The following is a 14,163-nucleotide window of genomic DNA, read 5'->3' as shown; positions in this document are numbered from 1 at the left end:
ATTGGCTCAGTGCAGGAAGAAAATGGTTGATGTATGTTTTTACGAACAAAAGAATGTTTACAATGGGGTTCGTAGGGTTCAGTGCTCAGTCCCTTGTTTTCTGAGTTAATATTAATGATTTAGATATAAATGTAGGGAGCAAGGTAAAGAAGTTTACAAATGAAACAAAAATTGTCTTTGTGTTCGACAGTGAAGTGGGAAGTTGAGACTGCAGGATGATATCAATTGACCAGTCAGTTAGGTCGAAAAGAGGAAAATGACAATCAATCCAGAGAAGTGTGAACTAATGCAATTGGGGAGGTACAACAAGATATACAAAATAGCAGGATACTGAGAGGTGTGGAGGAACAGAGGGACCTTCGAGTGTATGCCCTCAGATCCTTAAAGTTAGAGAACAGGTCGATTAATTAGTACCAATGGCACATGGAATCCTTTATTTTTAGCCAAGGGATAGAATGTAAGCGCAGGAAAGTTACGGTACAACTGCTAAACAACAGTAGGGCACAGCTAGAGTACTGCTCCAGTTTTGGTCACTACATTACAGGAAATATTTGATAGCACTCGAGAGGCTACAGAGGATATTACGAGGATGTTGCATCGACTGCAAAATTGAAGCTATGAGGAAAGATTGGATGAACTGTGTTTTACTTTGTTTGGAACTGGGGAGGCTGATGAAAGATTGAATTGAAATGCATGAAATATGAGGGCCCTAGATAGAATGGGTAGCAAGGATATTAGAAAGCACATTTGCCTTAGCAGAGGGGTCAAAAACCAGGCGCATCGAAGCAAAGTAGTTGGTATCATGATTAGAGAGGAGATGTGGGGAATACATTTATGCAGATGATGATGGCTGTCTGGAACTCACTTGCTGAAAGGATGGAGACGCAGAAACCACCACCACTATTTATGAGGTTCTTGGATGTGCACTTAAAGAACCGTATCCGACAGGGCGACGGACCTCGTGTTGGGTGTTGGATTCGGCTGATTAGCTATTTGTCAGCGGGCAGAGACACAATGGCACAAATGGCTTCCCTCGGTGTCGTATTAATTCTATTATTCTATGACGAGAAAGAGTTAGAGGGATTCAGAGATCCGTAATGGAATTCCAGAACTAAGGGCCCAGGAAGCTGAAGGTATGGCAGCGAATGGTGGCGTGATTATAATCAGGGATGCACAACGCGACAGGATTGGAGGAGTGAAGATATGTCACGGGGTTATGGAGCTGGAGGAAATTACAGATAGGGAGGGGCGAGGTCATGGAGCGATTTGGAAGCAAGGATGAGATTTTATAATCCTATGAGTTACTTAACCGGGAGCCAATGTAGGTCAGCGAGCACAGGGGCGATGGGTGAACGGGCTTGGTGCCAGTTAGGAGACAGGCAGTCAATTTTTTGGATGAGCACAAGTTTACATAGCGTAGAACGTGGGTGACCAGCCAGTTGTGCATTGGAATAGTCCAGTCCAGAGGCAACAAATGCATGGATAAGGATTTCAGCAGCAGCTGCGCAGAGGCAAGTGTTGAGATGGCTGATGTGACGCACGTGGGATACTCCATAGCTCAGAGGTAAAAGGTTGGCTGCCAGTGAGGAAGGATTTGATTGCATGCATTCAGCGGTTTAGTTTAATGGACTGTGGTTTAAGTTATGGGATTGAGGAGGATTTGGAAAGAAGTCAAGAAGCCAAGAAACTTCCTGACGGCAGCAGAGGAATTGTACGGAATGTAGATTAACTTTCGAATTTTAGTTTCTCAATCAGTGAAAGATTCACAGCCGTTAATGTGTTTGGAGTGCAATGAATGTGTCCAGTTTTGGTCTGCTAAGCTCAGGAAGCATAGAGAGGGAGCAAGGAAAGTTCACCAGACTGATTCCTGGGATGTTGGGATGGTTCGATGAAGAGAGATTGAGTAGACTAGGAATATATTCGCTCAAGCTTAGAAAAATGAGAAGGCAACTCATTGAAATAGACAACATTCTGACAGTGCTTGACAGCATAAATGCAGAGAGGAGGTTTATTCTGTCTTGGTAGTCTAGAACCAGGGTACACTGTCTCAGAATAAAAGATCTGCTATTTAGGACTGAAACGAGGAGAAACATTTTCACTTAGAGGGTGCTGAATCTTTTTGTATTAGATACCCCAGAGGGCTGTGGAGGCTCAGTCCTTGAAATTATTCATGACAGCGGTGAATAGATTTGTGGATATTAAGGGCATCAAGGGATATGGGACAAAGCAGGAAAGTAGGAAATCATGGAAATCCCCCATGATTACTGCTGATCCTTTTTCACATGCTTCCATTATTCCCTTGGTTCTTGCCCGCCCCACCGTGAAGCTATTATTTGGGGGCCGATAAACTACGCCCACCAGTGACTTTTTCCCCTTACTATCTCTAATCTCCACTCACAATGATTCAACATATTGTTCATAGAGCCAATATAGTCTCTCACAACTGCCCTGATATCATCTTTTGTTATCAGAGCGACCCCACTTCCTTTCCCTTCTTGTCTATCTTTCCGAATTGTCAGATACCGCTGTAGGTTTAATTCCCTGTCCTAGCCAACCTGCAACGTTTCTGTAATGGCCACCAAATCATACCCATTTATGATGATTTGTGCCGTCAACTCATTTACTTTATTTCGAATGCTGCGTGCGGTTAGGTAGAGTGTTTTAATACTCGTTTTTAAACAATGATTTTTAGTTTTGACCCCCCCTGAAGCCCCTTTCTAGTCATACGTAATGTCCCTTCCTATCACGTTGTCGTTTAAACTTACCCCAGTACTACTCTGCTCTGTTGCCTCCTGCCTTTTGCATGTTTTCTTAGGGTCCTGTGATCTGAGCTCTCACCCACTCTAACTAGCTCAGAGCCCTGTCCTGGGTTTCGAATACTCCTTGCATTGCGGCACCGAGATTTCATGTTTGCCTTTCTAATTTACTTTGACCCATTAGATTTCTGCTGTATATTAGTCTGCTGCAAACTGCAGGGGCCACATCGCTTAATGGATAAGGCATCTACTTTGATGCAAACACTGATGTTATCAGAAAATTGCAACGTCAAACGCTGCCGTGGTCATTTTGGCAAAACTTGTTCATCTTTATAAAACCAAACCTCGTTCGCACTCATTAACTAAAGATGAGTTCCTCCCAAACAATGCACTGATCTTTATTAAAAGGCATTTTTTTCATGCTGTGTATATTGCTCACTGATTTTTGCAGATAGTGTGGAAAAAAACAACAATTACTACCGATAAACTATTAATGTTTCCAGTTCGAACAACAGCTTCGCGTCAATCAGTGTAATAAAGGGCAGTGGAGGGAATTGTTATCAGATTCCAATGAGATCCCCGTGAGTCGATAAAAAAAGAGCACCTGTAGAATCGCTGCGAGCAGGGTTCGAACCTACGTGGGGAAACCCCCATTGGATTTCAAGTCCAACGCCTTAACCACTCGGCCATCGCAGCTACACAATAAAACTGCTTTAATAGTCGAATCGTTGGTGCAATTTATCAGAGAGACCGCCTGCTTGCTTGCCCAATTGGATCTCCCAGACGCTGCGAAAATTAAATCATAGAATCACAAAATCTCACAGCAAAGAAGGAAAAATTTCGGTCAGAACTGAAAGAATTTACATTTCGGGAAAAACTGAACAGTCTGGGGATCTTCTTTCTCGAAAAACAAGGGAGATATATTTTTAACATTATGAAGGTATTTCATCGAGTTGATTTGGAGAAAATATTTGCTATTGTGCAGGAGTTCAGAACGGGAGGTCACTGATAAATTCAGTCGACAATTCAAGAGCAAATTATTTACCAAAGAGTGGTTAGAATGTGGAAGATGCTACATAAGCAGTAGTTGAGGCGAATATCACAGATTCATTTTAAAAGGAATTACCTGAGCACATGACTGAGAAAGCAATAGAACAATATGCTGATAGGATCAAGTGAAGTAGGGTAGCGTGCAGCATTAAATCTAGCAACACCAGTTAGGTACAATTGTCTCTTTCTGCGATGCCATCTCTATATAACCTTATGTAACACATATTTTTAACAACAACAACACAGTATATAATTCGCACCTTGAAATTAGCGAATCGTCCAAGGCGCTTCACAAGAGTATTATGCGATACACATTTGACACCGAGCCACTCAATACAAATTAGCGCAGGTGACTAAAAGATTGGTCAACCAGGTATGCTTGATAATGAGGAAGAAAGCTGTACATTGCAGATAGATATCAAAGAACTGGTCAGGGGTTTAATGGAATTCAATCCGGATAAGTGTTAGATAATGCATTTGGGGAGTGCTTATAGGGAAAGCGAATAAACATTAAATGTTAGGACACTGATGAGTGTAGAGGTGCAAATGACCTTGGAGTGCATGTCCACAGACTCCTTGACGGTAGCAGGGCAGGTAGATAAGATGCTTGTGAAGGATAGACAGAAAGGAAAAGGAGGCGGGGTGTAGTTGCTGGTTAAAGAGGAAATTAATACAATGATAAGGAGGGACATTAGCATGGATGATTTGGAAGCGGTATGGGGGGAGCTGCAGAATACCAAAGGCAGAAAACGCTCGTGGGAATTGTGTAAAGACCTCCGAACTGTAGTAGTGAGGTTGGTGACAGCATCAAACAAGAAATAAGGGATGTGTGCAATAAAGGTACAGCAGTTACCATGATCGACTTTAATCTAAATGTTGATTGGCCTGACCAAACTGGTAGCAATGCGGTGGAGGACGATTTCCTGGAGTATATTCGGGATAGTTTTCCAGACCAATATATCGAGGAACCACATGGAGAGCTGGCCATCGTGGACTAGGTGATGTGTAATGAGAATGGACTATTTGGCAATCTTGTTGTACAAGGCCCCTTGGGGAAGAGTGACCATAACATGGCAGAATTCTTCATAAGATGGAGAGTGACACAGTTATTTCAGAAACTAGGGTCCTGAACTTTAGGAAAGGTAATTTCGATGGTATGAGGCGTGAATTGGCTAGAATCAGACAGTTGTTAACCTGTGGAATTCACTGCCGCAAAGGGTTGTTGATGCCAGTTCATTTGAGTTACTGTGGCCCTTATGGCTAAAAGATTCAAGAGATAGGGAGGAAACATGAAAGCGGTACTGAGGGAATGATCAGCCATGATCTTATTGAGTGGTGGTGCAGGCTCGAAGTGTCGAATGGCATACTGCTGAATCTATTTTCGATGTTTCTATGTTGAGAAGCAACACGGAATACTTGAATACTTGCCTTCATTAGATGAGCCATAGCATATAAAATCGAGGAAGTTATGCTTCAAATGTGTGAAACTCTAGTTGGGCCACAGCTAGATTATTGCATGCTTCTCTGGTCACCGCATTACAGGAATGGTCAGACAGCACCCGTGAGCATACAGGTTAGATTTAGGCGGATGGTGAATTTAGATCTGAGTAAATATTGCATCGGCTGGGTTTGTTTTCTTTGGAACAGAGGAGGCCAAGGGGGTCCGTATTGAAGTGAATAAAATTATGAGTGGCCTCGATCGAGTGAACAGAAAGGATCTATTTCCCTGCGCAGAGTGGCCAACAACCAGGCGTCATAGGTAGGAGGTTTTCCGGAATTTGTGTTACACTGTTTTCACCTAGGGGTGTTGAGAGTCTGGAACTCACTCCTGAAAGTGATTCAGAGGCAGAAGTCCTCGCCACTTTAAAAAGTCCTTGAATGTGCACTTCAATTCCAGTAACCTAAACGGTTATGGAGCAAGAGCTGGAAAGCGGCATTAGTCTGGATAGGTCGGATTTTAGTCGGAATTTAGGTCATGATCTGGTGTTTCTTCGGCAGCTCAGTGCATTTTGCAGCAAATCAATACTTCAGAGAAGGGAAACTGCGTTCCCAGCAGTACCTGCTGCAAAAGTGGCTCCAATTCTACTCACTTTTCCATTGAGTTCTCTTAGAACCTGAGTCTATTACACAGGAACAAGAGCAAGCCATCGAACCTGTTACAGAAGGACATCAGAATTCCTTTAACCCTCGAGCCAGTTGCAAAGGTCAAGAGGAAGTAATTCAGATCCTTGGGCTTTTTATACAAGAATAGTAGAACGCCTTCGGCAGCTCGTACCTGCTGCATAGATGACGAGGAGGCACACTTTCCTGTTACACAGAATTAGCTGGAGGCCATTCAGCCGCACTGCACTGTTGCACAGGGAAAGGAGGAGGACATTAACACTTCAAATCTGAGCCTTCGGAGAGGCAGAAGCCGATCAGTTCCTTGAACTTGCTCTGCAAGAAGAGTATAAGTCCATTTAGATCCTTGAACTTAGAAACATAGAAAACGGCAGCAGTCGTCGTCCATTCGGCCCTACGAGTCTGCACCACCATTTAATATGATCATTCCTAATCTTCTAACTCAACACCATATTCATGCTTTCCCCCCATATCACTTGATGTCTTTTGTGTCTAGAAATCTATCTCCCTCTCAAATATATTCAGTGAGTCGTCATCACAGCCTTCTGTGCAAGGGAATTCCATAGCTGCACCACTCTCTGAATGAAAAAAAAATCTCACCTTCTCCTTCCTAAATTTCCTACCCCGTATCCTGAGACTGTGACCCCTTGTTATAACCTTCCCAATCAGGTGAATCATCTTCCCCGCATCCAGTCTATTCAACCCTTTCAGAATGGTATACGTTTCAATGAGATCCTCTCTCATTCTTCTAAACTCTACAGAATACAGGCCGAGTCGACCCAATCTGTGCTCATACGACAGTCCTGCCATCCCAATAATCCATCTGGTGAAACTTCGCTGTTCTCCCTCTATGGCAAGTATATGCTTTCTTGGGTAACGAAACCAAAACTGCACACAATACTCCAGGTGCGGTCTCACCAAGTCACTGTAGAATTGTAGTAACACATCTTTACTCATTTACTCACATCCTCTTGGAATGAAGGCCAACATACCATCTGACTTCCTCACTGCTTGCTGCACCTGTATGTATGCTTTCAATAGACTATTTAACAAGGACACCAGGTCCCTCTGCCCATCGATCCTGTTTCCAGTCCATTAACCAATTTTCAATCCATGCTAGTAAATTACCCCTAACCATATATGTTTTACTTTTGCACACTATATCTTATGTGGGACTTTATCAGAGGCCTTATGAAAATCCAAATACACTATATCCACTGGTTCTCCCTTAACTTTTCTCTCAGTTACATCCTGAAAAACTCGAGTAGGTTTATCAAACATGATTTTCTTTTCATGACTTCATGTTGACTTTGTCCAATCCCTTTGTTATTATCTTAGTGTTCCGTTATAATATCCTTTACTATAGATTCTCGCATTTACCCGACAACTGGTGTTCGGCTAACCGGTCTGTAGTTCCTTGTTTTCTCTCTCCCTCCATTTTTAAACAGTGGGGTTACATTTGCCACCGTGCAAACTGCAGGAACTGTTCCATAATCTATAGATGTTTGGAAGTTGTCAACCAATGCATGCACTATTTCCATTGTAACTTATTTTAGTACTTTGGGATGCAGATCAACAGGCCCTGGGGATTTATCGGCCTTCATTCCCATTAGTTTCCTCAGCACTATGTTCTTACAAAAAGTCATGTCCGTTGATTCCTCTTGCTCACTAGACTTTTGGTTCACAAGCATTTTTGGGATGTTATTTATGTCCTCCGTGAAGACAGAACCGAGGTATTTATTTAATTGTCCTTCCATTTCCTTGTTCCACGTTATAAATTCCCCCGTTTCTGTCTTTAAAGGGTTAACATTTGTCTTCACTAATCTTTTCCTTTTTACGAACTTGCAGAATCTACTGCAGCCGGTTTTTATGTTCCTTGCAAGTTCACTCTTATACTCTATTTCTCGCCACTCAATCAATCTCTTGGCACATTTTTGCTGAATTCTAAATTGTTCCCCATCCTCAGGCTTGTACTTTTTCTGGCAACTTTGTATAATTCTTCTTTGAATCTAATACGATCCTTAATTTATTTTGTTAACCATGGTTGGGCCAGCATCCTTTTTTTTACACCAGAAAGGAAAGTATAACTGCCGCAATTGATACATTCGTTCCTGAAATGTTAGTCCTTGCCCATCCACCAACATGACGTTTATTGACTCTTCCCAATCTATCATACCCCATGCAATTCATTCCCCATGCATTCGTAGTTTCCTTTGCTGAGATTTAGGACCATATATTCGGATTGGGCTACTTCACTTTCCATCTTAATAACGAGTTTAATCGAGTTATTGCCACTATTCGCGAAATGACCCCAGACAACTTGACTTTTAATTAACCCCTTCTCATTACACAAGACCCAATCTAGGATATTCTGTTCCCTAGTACGCTCCGCAAAATAATGGGTTCAAAAAACAACTGGTCCAAACGCCAGGAATTCATCAGCCACATTATTATTATTTTAATTTATATGCAGTTTAAAGTCACCTTTGATGATGGTAATACCCTTGTTACATGCAGCTCTGATTTCCTGTTAATGTTATCCTCTACACTACCACAACTGTTTGGAGGCCTATGGACAACTAACACCAATCCTTTCTGGTCCTTCGTTCTCCTTAGCGCCATCCAACTGAATCTATATCTTGTCTTTCTGAGCCGAATACCTTTCTCATTATTACACTGATATCATTCTTTACCAACAACGCAACACAATCCACTCTTCCTTTTTCCCTGTCCTTTCTAAATACCGAATATCATTTGATATTCAGTTCCCAACCCTGGTCATCGTGCAACCATATATCTGTAATTGCACCGATATTGTATCTGTTTACATCTTTTTGCGCTGTTAATTCTTCTATCTTATTACAGATGCATCGTCCATTCAGATACAATACATTTGGATTTGTCTTTTTAACATTTTTAGAGATCGTAGCATTTTTTTGCATTTTAGCTCGATTTATCTTATCGCTTTTTTTCTTATCAGGATCCTTTTTGTTCGTGCCACCTTTTGTTTCTATGCTCTGTCCCTTCTAGACATAATGTGGTTACATTACAACAATCACTTTCTGGCATTGCTTCATTTCATTTCTCCTTTGCATTCTAGATTTCTCTGCACCACGATCTCCGCCCCCGCTCCCCCGCGGCCCCACATCCGGAACCCCACTCCGCTCTCCTTCAATAGAAAAAGTTGCATAGGATTAGGACAAGGCATTTCAGACCAACCGACCTGTTATATCGGAACAGGTCGAGACTAATCAACACCTAGAACCTTTTACATAGGACTGGGAGGATGACATTCCGTCCCTCAAACTATTGCACAGGAACAGCCTGAGTCATTCAGCCCCTCGAGCACATTACACACCCGGAGGCCTGTGGCACTGGACTAGTAATCCAGTGAGAGAAAATCATAGTCCACCAAGAGAGCAGGACAATCTAAATTTAATTAAATACATCTAGAATTTTAAAAGTATTAATAATGTTGACCATTGACGCAACACACCCATCTCGTTTAATAGTCTCCTTTAGTGAAGGAAATCTGCCGTCCTTACTGGTCTGTGCCCAAATGTGGCTCCAGATCCAGAGCAACGTGGTTGGCTCTTTACGGCCCTCTGAAAAGGCCCAGCGAGAAACTCATTTGCAAAAGGTGGCAAACCATCACCTTCACAAGGGCAATTAGGGAAGTGCAACAAAGGCTGCCCTTGCTAGCATTGTCCACATACTAGAATTAATAAAAGAAACAATATGATCTCGAGATTGTTACACGGGAGAAAGAAGAACCACAAGCCAGGTCATAGAATGGTGAGTCAGGAGACAACTAGATAAATGCATAGCTAGCTGGCTTTAAGACAGAAAGCAGAGAGTAGGGGTAAAAGTTTGCTTTTTGAGTGGCAGAAGGTGGGTAGTGCTGTTCCACAAGGATCGGTGCTGGGACCACTGTTGTTTACAATTTATATTAATGACTTCTACCTGCGAATCAAAAACACAATTTCTCAATTTGCGGATGATGCCAAATTAGTTGGATATTCAATACTGAGGATGACTGCAACAAATTCGGTCGCGCGAACCTGTTGCATAGATGAGGAGAAGGCAATGCCAAACCAACGAACCTGTTGCACAGAAAAAGTAGGAGGCAGTTGAGCCTCTCCAGTCTGTTACAAAAGAACAGGAGAGGACATTAACCACTTTCAAGCGATGTCAACATGCTTGAATGAATAAAATAAAAACATAGATTGTTATATGGTTACAAGAAGAGTTGGAAAGTGGGATTAGGCGGGATAGCAATTTTCGGACGGTGCGGACACGCTGGGCCTAAGTGGTCTCCTTCCGTGCTGAAAGGTTCTTCGAATCCATGATAAAACAGCCCTTTCAAACATAATGATTCGGGTCTGACAGGACATCCGTTTTAGACGGCGGATATTGATCCAGTGGCTATGCAAGTTCATCGACCTCAAACGTTCACTCTGTTTCGCTCTCTGCAGAGTCTGCCTCAATCGCTGAGTGTTTCAGGATTTTTTGTAGCTCAGATTACGCATCAACACTATTTTACTTTTGTATTGATGCACAATTTGGCGATTCTGTCGCGCAATGGATAGCACGTTAGATTTTTAATTCTTGGCATATTAAACATTCAACGTTTTTGGGCACGACTCCCACCAGAGTCAGGATTTGAGCCTGGGCAGCACAGTGAACTTTGCATCAAAGCAATACTTCAGAGAAGGCTCACTGTGGTCCCTGACTTTCTGTTGCACAAGTGGCTCCAGTCCTTCCCAATTATCATCTGAATATTTTGCACAGTAATAGATGCAAGCAATCGAGCCTGTTACACAGGGACAGGTGGAGGCCAATGAGTCACTTAAACCCTCAAACCAATTGCAAAGGGCAGGATGAAACCATTCAGCTGTGTGCGCCTGTTTTACAAGAAATGTCGAACTCCATTCGGTCGCTCGAACCTTTCGCATAGTTGACCATAAGGCAATGCCAAACCAATGAATCTGTTGAGCAGAAATAGAAGGATGTCATTGAACCTCTCCAGTCTGTTGCACAAGGACAAGGGAAGGCCATTAACCCATCGAACCTGAGGCAGAGGACTGGCGGAAGCCATTCAGCTCCTTGAGTCTTATCTATGAGAGTCGAAGTCCATTTAGCCATTCGAAAGGCTGAGGATGAGGCAATTGCGACTCACGAACCAGTTACACAGGAACAGGAGGAGACTAATCAATCTCCCGATCCTGTTGCGTAGGAACAGGGCACACCATTCCTTCCCTCAACCTGTTGCAAATGAATAGGAGGTGTCATTCAGCCCCTTGAGCGCATTACATAGATGGAGGTCAATCATAGTAGCGTGATGGTTATGTCACTGGACTAATAATCCAGAGAGAAGAAATCATAGTCCAGTCCGAGAGTGGGGAAATTTAAATTCAATGAATTAAATCTGGAATTTTAAAAGTATCAATAATGATAACCATTGTAACAAACTCATCATCTGGTTCACTTGTCTCCTTTCGGGAAATAATTCTGCCGTCCTTACTGGTCTGGGCAAACATGTGACTCCAAACCCACAGCAATGTTGTTGGCTCTGAACTGACCTCTGAAATGGCCTGGCGAGCCAGTCGGTTGCGTAAAATGAATCACCAACAATTTCACAAGGGCAGATGGAGATGGGCAACAAATCCGGCCCTTGCTAGCGATGTCGACATGCTTGAATGAATAAAATAAAAAAAATAGATTGTTACATCGGAACAAGAAATGCCTCAAGCCAGGTCAGAGAATGCGGAGTCAGGTGGCAACTAGCAGAATGGTTAGCTCGCTGGCTTCAAGTCAGAAATCAAAGAGAATGTATAAACCTCAGCGTTTCTTAGCCGCAGAAGGTGGTTAGTGGCGTTCCACAAGGATCGGTGCTGGGACCACTGTTGTTCATAATTAACATTCAAGATTTAGACGTCGGAATCAAAAACACTATTTCTAAATGTGCGGGTGACACCAAATTAGGAGGGATAGTAAATACGGAGGTACACTGCAGCAACTTACAAGAGGACATTAATAAACTTGCAGAATAGGCATATAATTGGCAAATGAATTTCAAACCATCTAAATATGAGGTGTTACATTTAAGGAGGAGACTTAGTGAGGTCACTTATTATTGGAAAGTGCCAGTCTGGGGGGTGTGCAGGAACCAAGGGGTATCGGAGTACAAATACAAAATTCTCCAATAAATAACGGCATAAGTTAGCAAGGCCAAAAAAATCAAACCAAACACGCTGATTTATTTCTAGACATAAAGAATTGAAAAGTAGCGACATTATGCTAAACTTGTATTTAACCTTCATCAGATCACGCTTAGAGTAATACGTGCAGTTCTGGTCGTCATATTATAAAAAGGCATAAAGGCATTTCAGAGGATGCAGAGAAGATTTTCAAGGATGATACCAGAACAGACAGCGTATACAAATCAGGAAAGGATGAACAGGCAGTGTCTCTTTTCTCTTGAAAAAGGAAGGCTGAGGCGTGACCTGATACAGACATTTAAAATTATGAAAGATTTTGATGGAGTGGATACAGTTAGAATGTATCAACTTGTTGTGAACAGAATAAGTAGAAGCTATCAATATAAGATAGTCACCATGAAATCAAAATATGGAATTCAGAAGAAACTTATTTACCCAAAGAGTGGTGATATTGTGTAACTCGGTACCACAGGGAGTGGTTGAAGAGAATAGTATGGAAGTATTTAAGGAGCGGCTAGACAGACATATGAGAGGGAAGGGATTAGAGCATTAGGCTGTTGAGGAATGTTAAGCGGAGACTCCAATGGAGCATAAAAGACTGGCTGAGGCGAATGGCCGGTTTCAGTGCTGTATATCCGATATAATCCAATGCTAGACAGCAGTGTACTTGACTCCATTCCCGCCACCGCCTCAATGAGACCCCAACACTGCACGAGGTAGAAAACGCCGCAAGAAAGCTAAAAAATAACAAGGCTACGGGGGCTGACGGAATCATTGCTGAGGCACTAAAGTATGGCGGTGAGGCACTGCTGGCGCTAATACCTGACCTTCTTTCTCTCATTTGTAGGGAGGAAAGCATGCCGGGAGATCTTAGTGATTCAGTGATCGTGAACATCTTTAATAAGGCGATAAGCAGCAACTAAAGGGGAATCTCCCTGCTATCAGCCACTTGGAAAGTCGTCACTAGCCTCCTCCTCAACTGACTTCTCCCTGTGGCCGAGGAGCTCCTCACGGAGTTGCAGAGCAGATTTCGTCCCCTCCGGGGAAAAACGGACATGATTTTTTGCAGCATGACAGCTGCAGGAAAAATGCAGGAAACATGGCCTTCTTCGACCTTACAAATGCCTTTCCCACTCTCAACCACGAGAGCTTAAGGAGCGTCCTCCTCCGTTTCGGACGCCACCAAAAGTACGTCACCATCCTCCGCCTGCTCCACGGTGACATGCAGGCCGTGATCATTACCAACGGATCCATCACAGACGCAATCCACTTCCGGACCGGGGATCAAGCATTCTGCGTCAATGCTCCAACCCTCTTCTCATTCTTCCTCGCTGCCATGTTCCACCTCACAGTCCACAAGCTCCCCGCTGGAGTGGAACTAAACTACAGAACCAGGGAAAACCTGTTCATCCTTCGCCATCGCTAGGCCAGGTCCAAGACCATGCCAACCACTGTCGTGAGCTACAGTACGCGGATGACGCCTTCGTCTGTGCTCACACAGAGGCTGAACTCCAAGACACAGTCGAGGTATTTATTGAAGTACACGAAAGCATGGCGCTTGCGCTAAACATCAGGAAGACAAAGGTCCTCCACCAACCTGTCCTCGCTGCACAGCACTGCCCCCCAGTCATCAACATCTATGGTACGGCCCTGGAAAACGTGGACCAATTAATTATTTCGGGCGCCTCCTATCAACAATAGCTGGCATTGACGACAAGATCCAACAACGTCTCCAGTGCGCCAGTGCAGCCTTCGGCCGCCTGTGGAAAAGTATATTTGAAGACCAGAACTTCAAAACTTTCACCAAGCTCATGGTCGACAGGCCGTAGTAATACCTGCCCTGCTGTGCTGCTCAGAGATGTGGAACATGTAACGTAGACACCGCAAGTCGCTGGAGAAATTCCACCAACGATTTGTCCGAAAGATCCTACAAATGTCCTGGGAGGACAGACGCACCAAATTTAATAGCCTCGTCCAGGTCAACATACCCAGCATTGTAGCACTGACTACACATG

The 14,163-nt window shown here is 43.2% G+C and overlaps 1 non-coding gene across 1 annotated transcript; it reads right to left on the bottom strand.

Moving 5' to 3' along the window:
* Positions 1-3,369: 3,369 nt before the first annotated feature.
* trnas-uga (transfer RNA serine (anticodon UGA)) lies at positions 3,370-3,452 on the bottom strand. The gene has a single exon. It is a non-coding gene; the product is annotated as a tRNA-Ser (tRNA).
* Between the last annotated feature and the right edge of the window lie 10,711 nt (positions 3,453-14,163).

The sequence above is a fragment of the Pristiophorus japonicus genome, unplaced genomic scaffold, assembly GCF_044704955.1.
Source record: "Pristiophorus japonicus isolate sPriJap1 unplaced genomic scaffold, sPriJap1.hap1 HAP1_SCAFFOLD_47, whole genome shotgun sequence".
In the NCBI taxonomy this organism is placed as follows: domain Eukaryota; kingdom Metazoa; phylum Chordata; class Chondrichthyes; family Pristiophoridae; genus Pristiophorus; species Pristiophorus japonicus.
The sequence above is the reverse complement of the archived record's forward strand: the minus strand, read 5'-3'. Positions and strand labels throughout refer to the sequence as shown.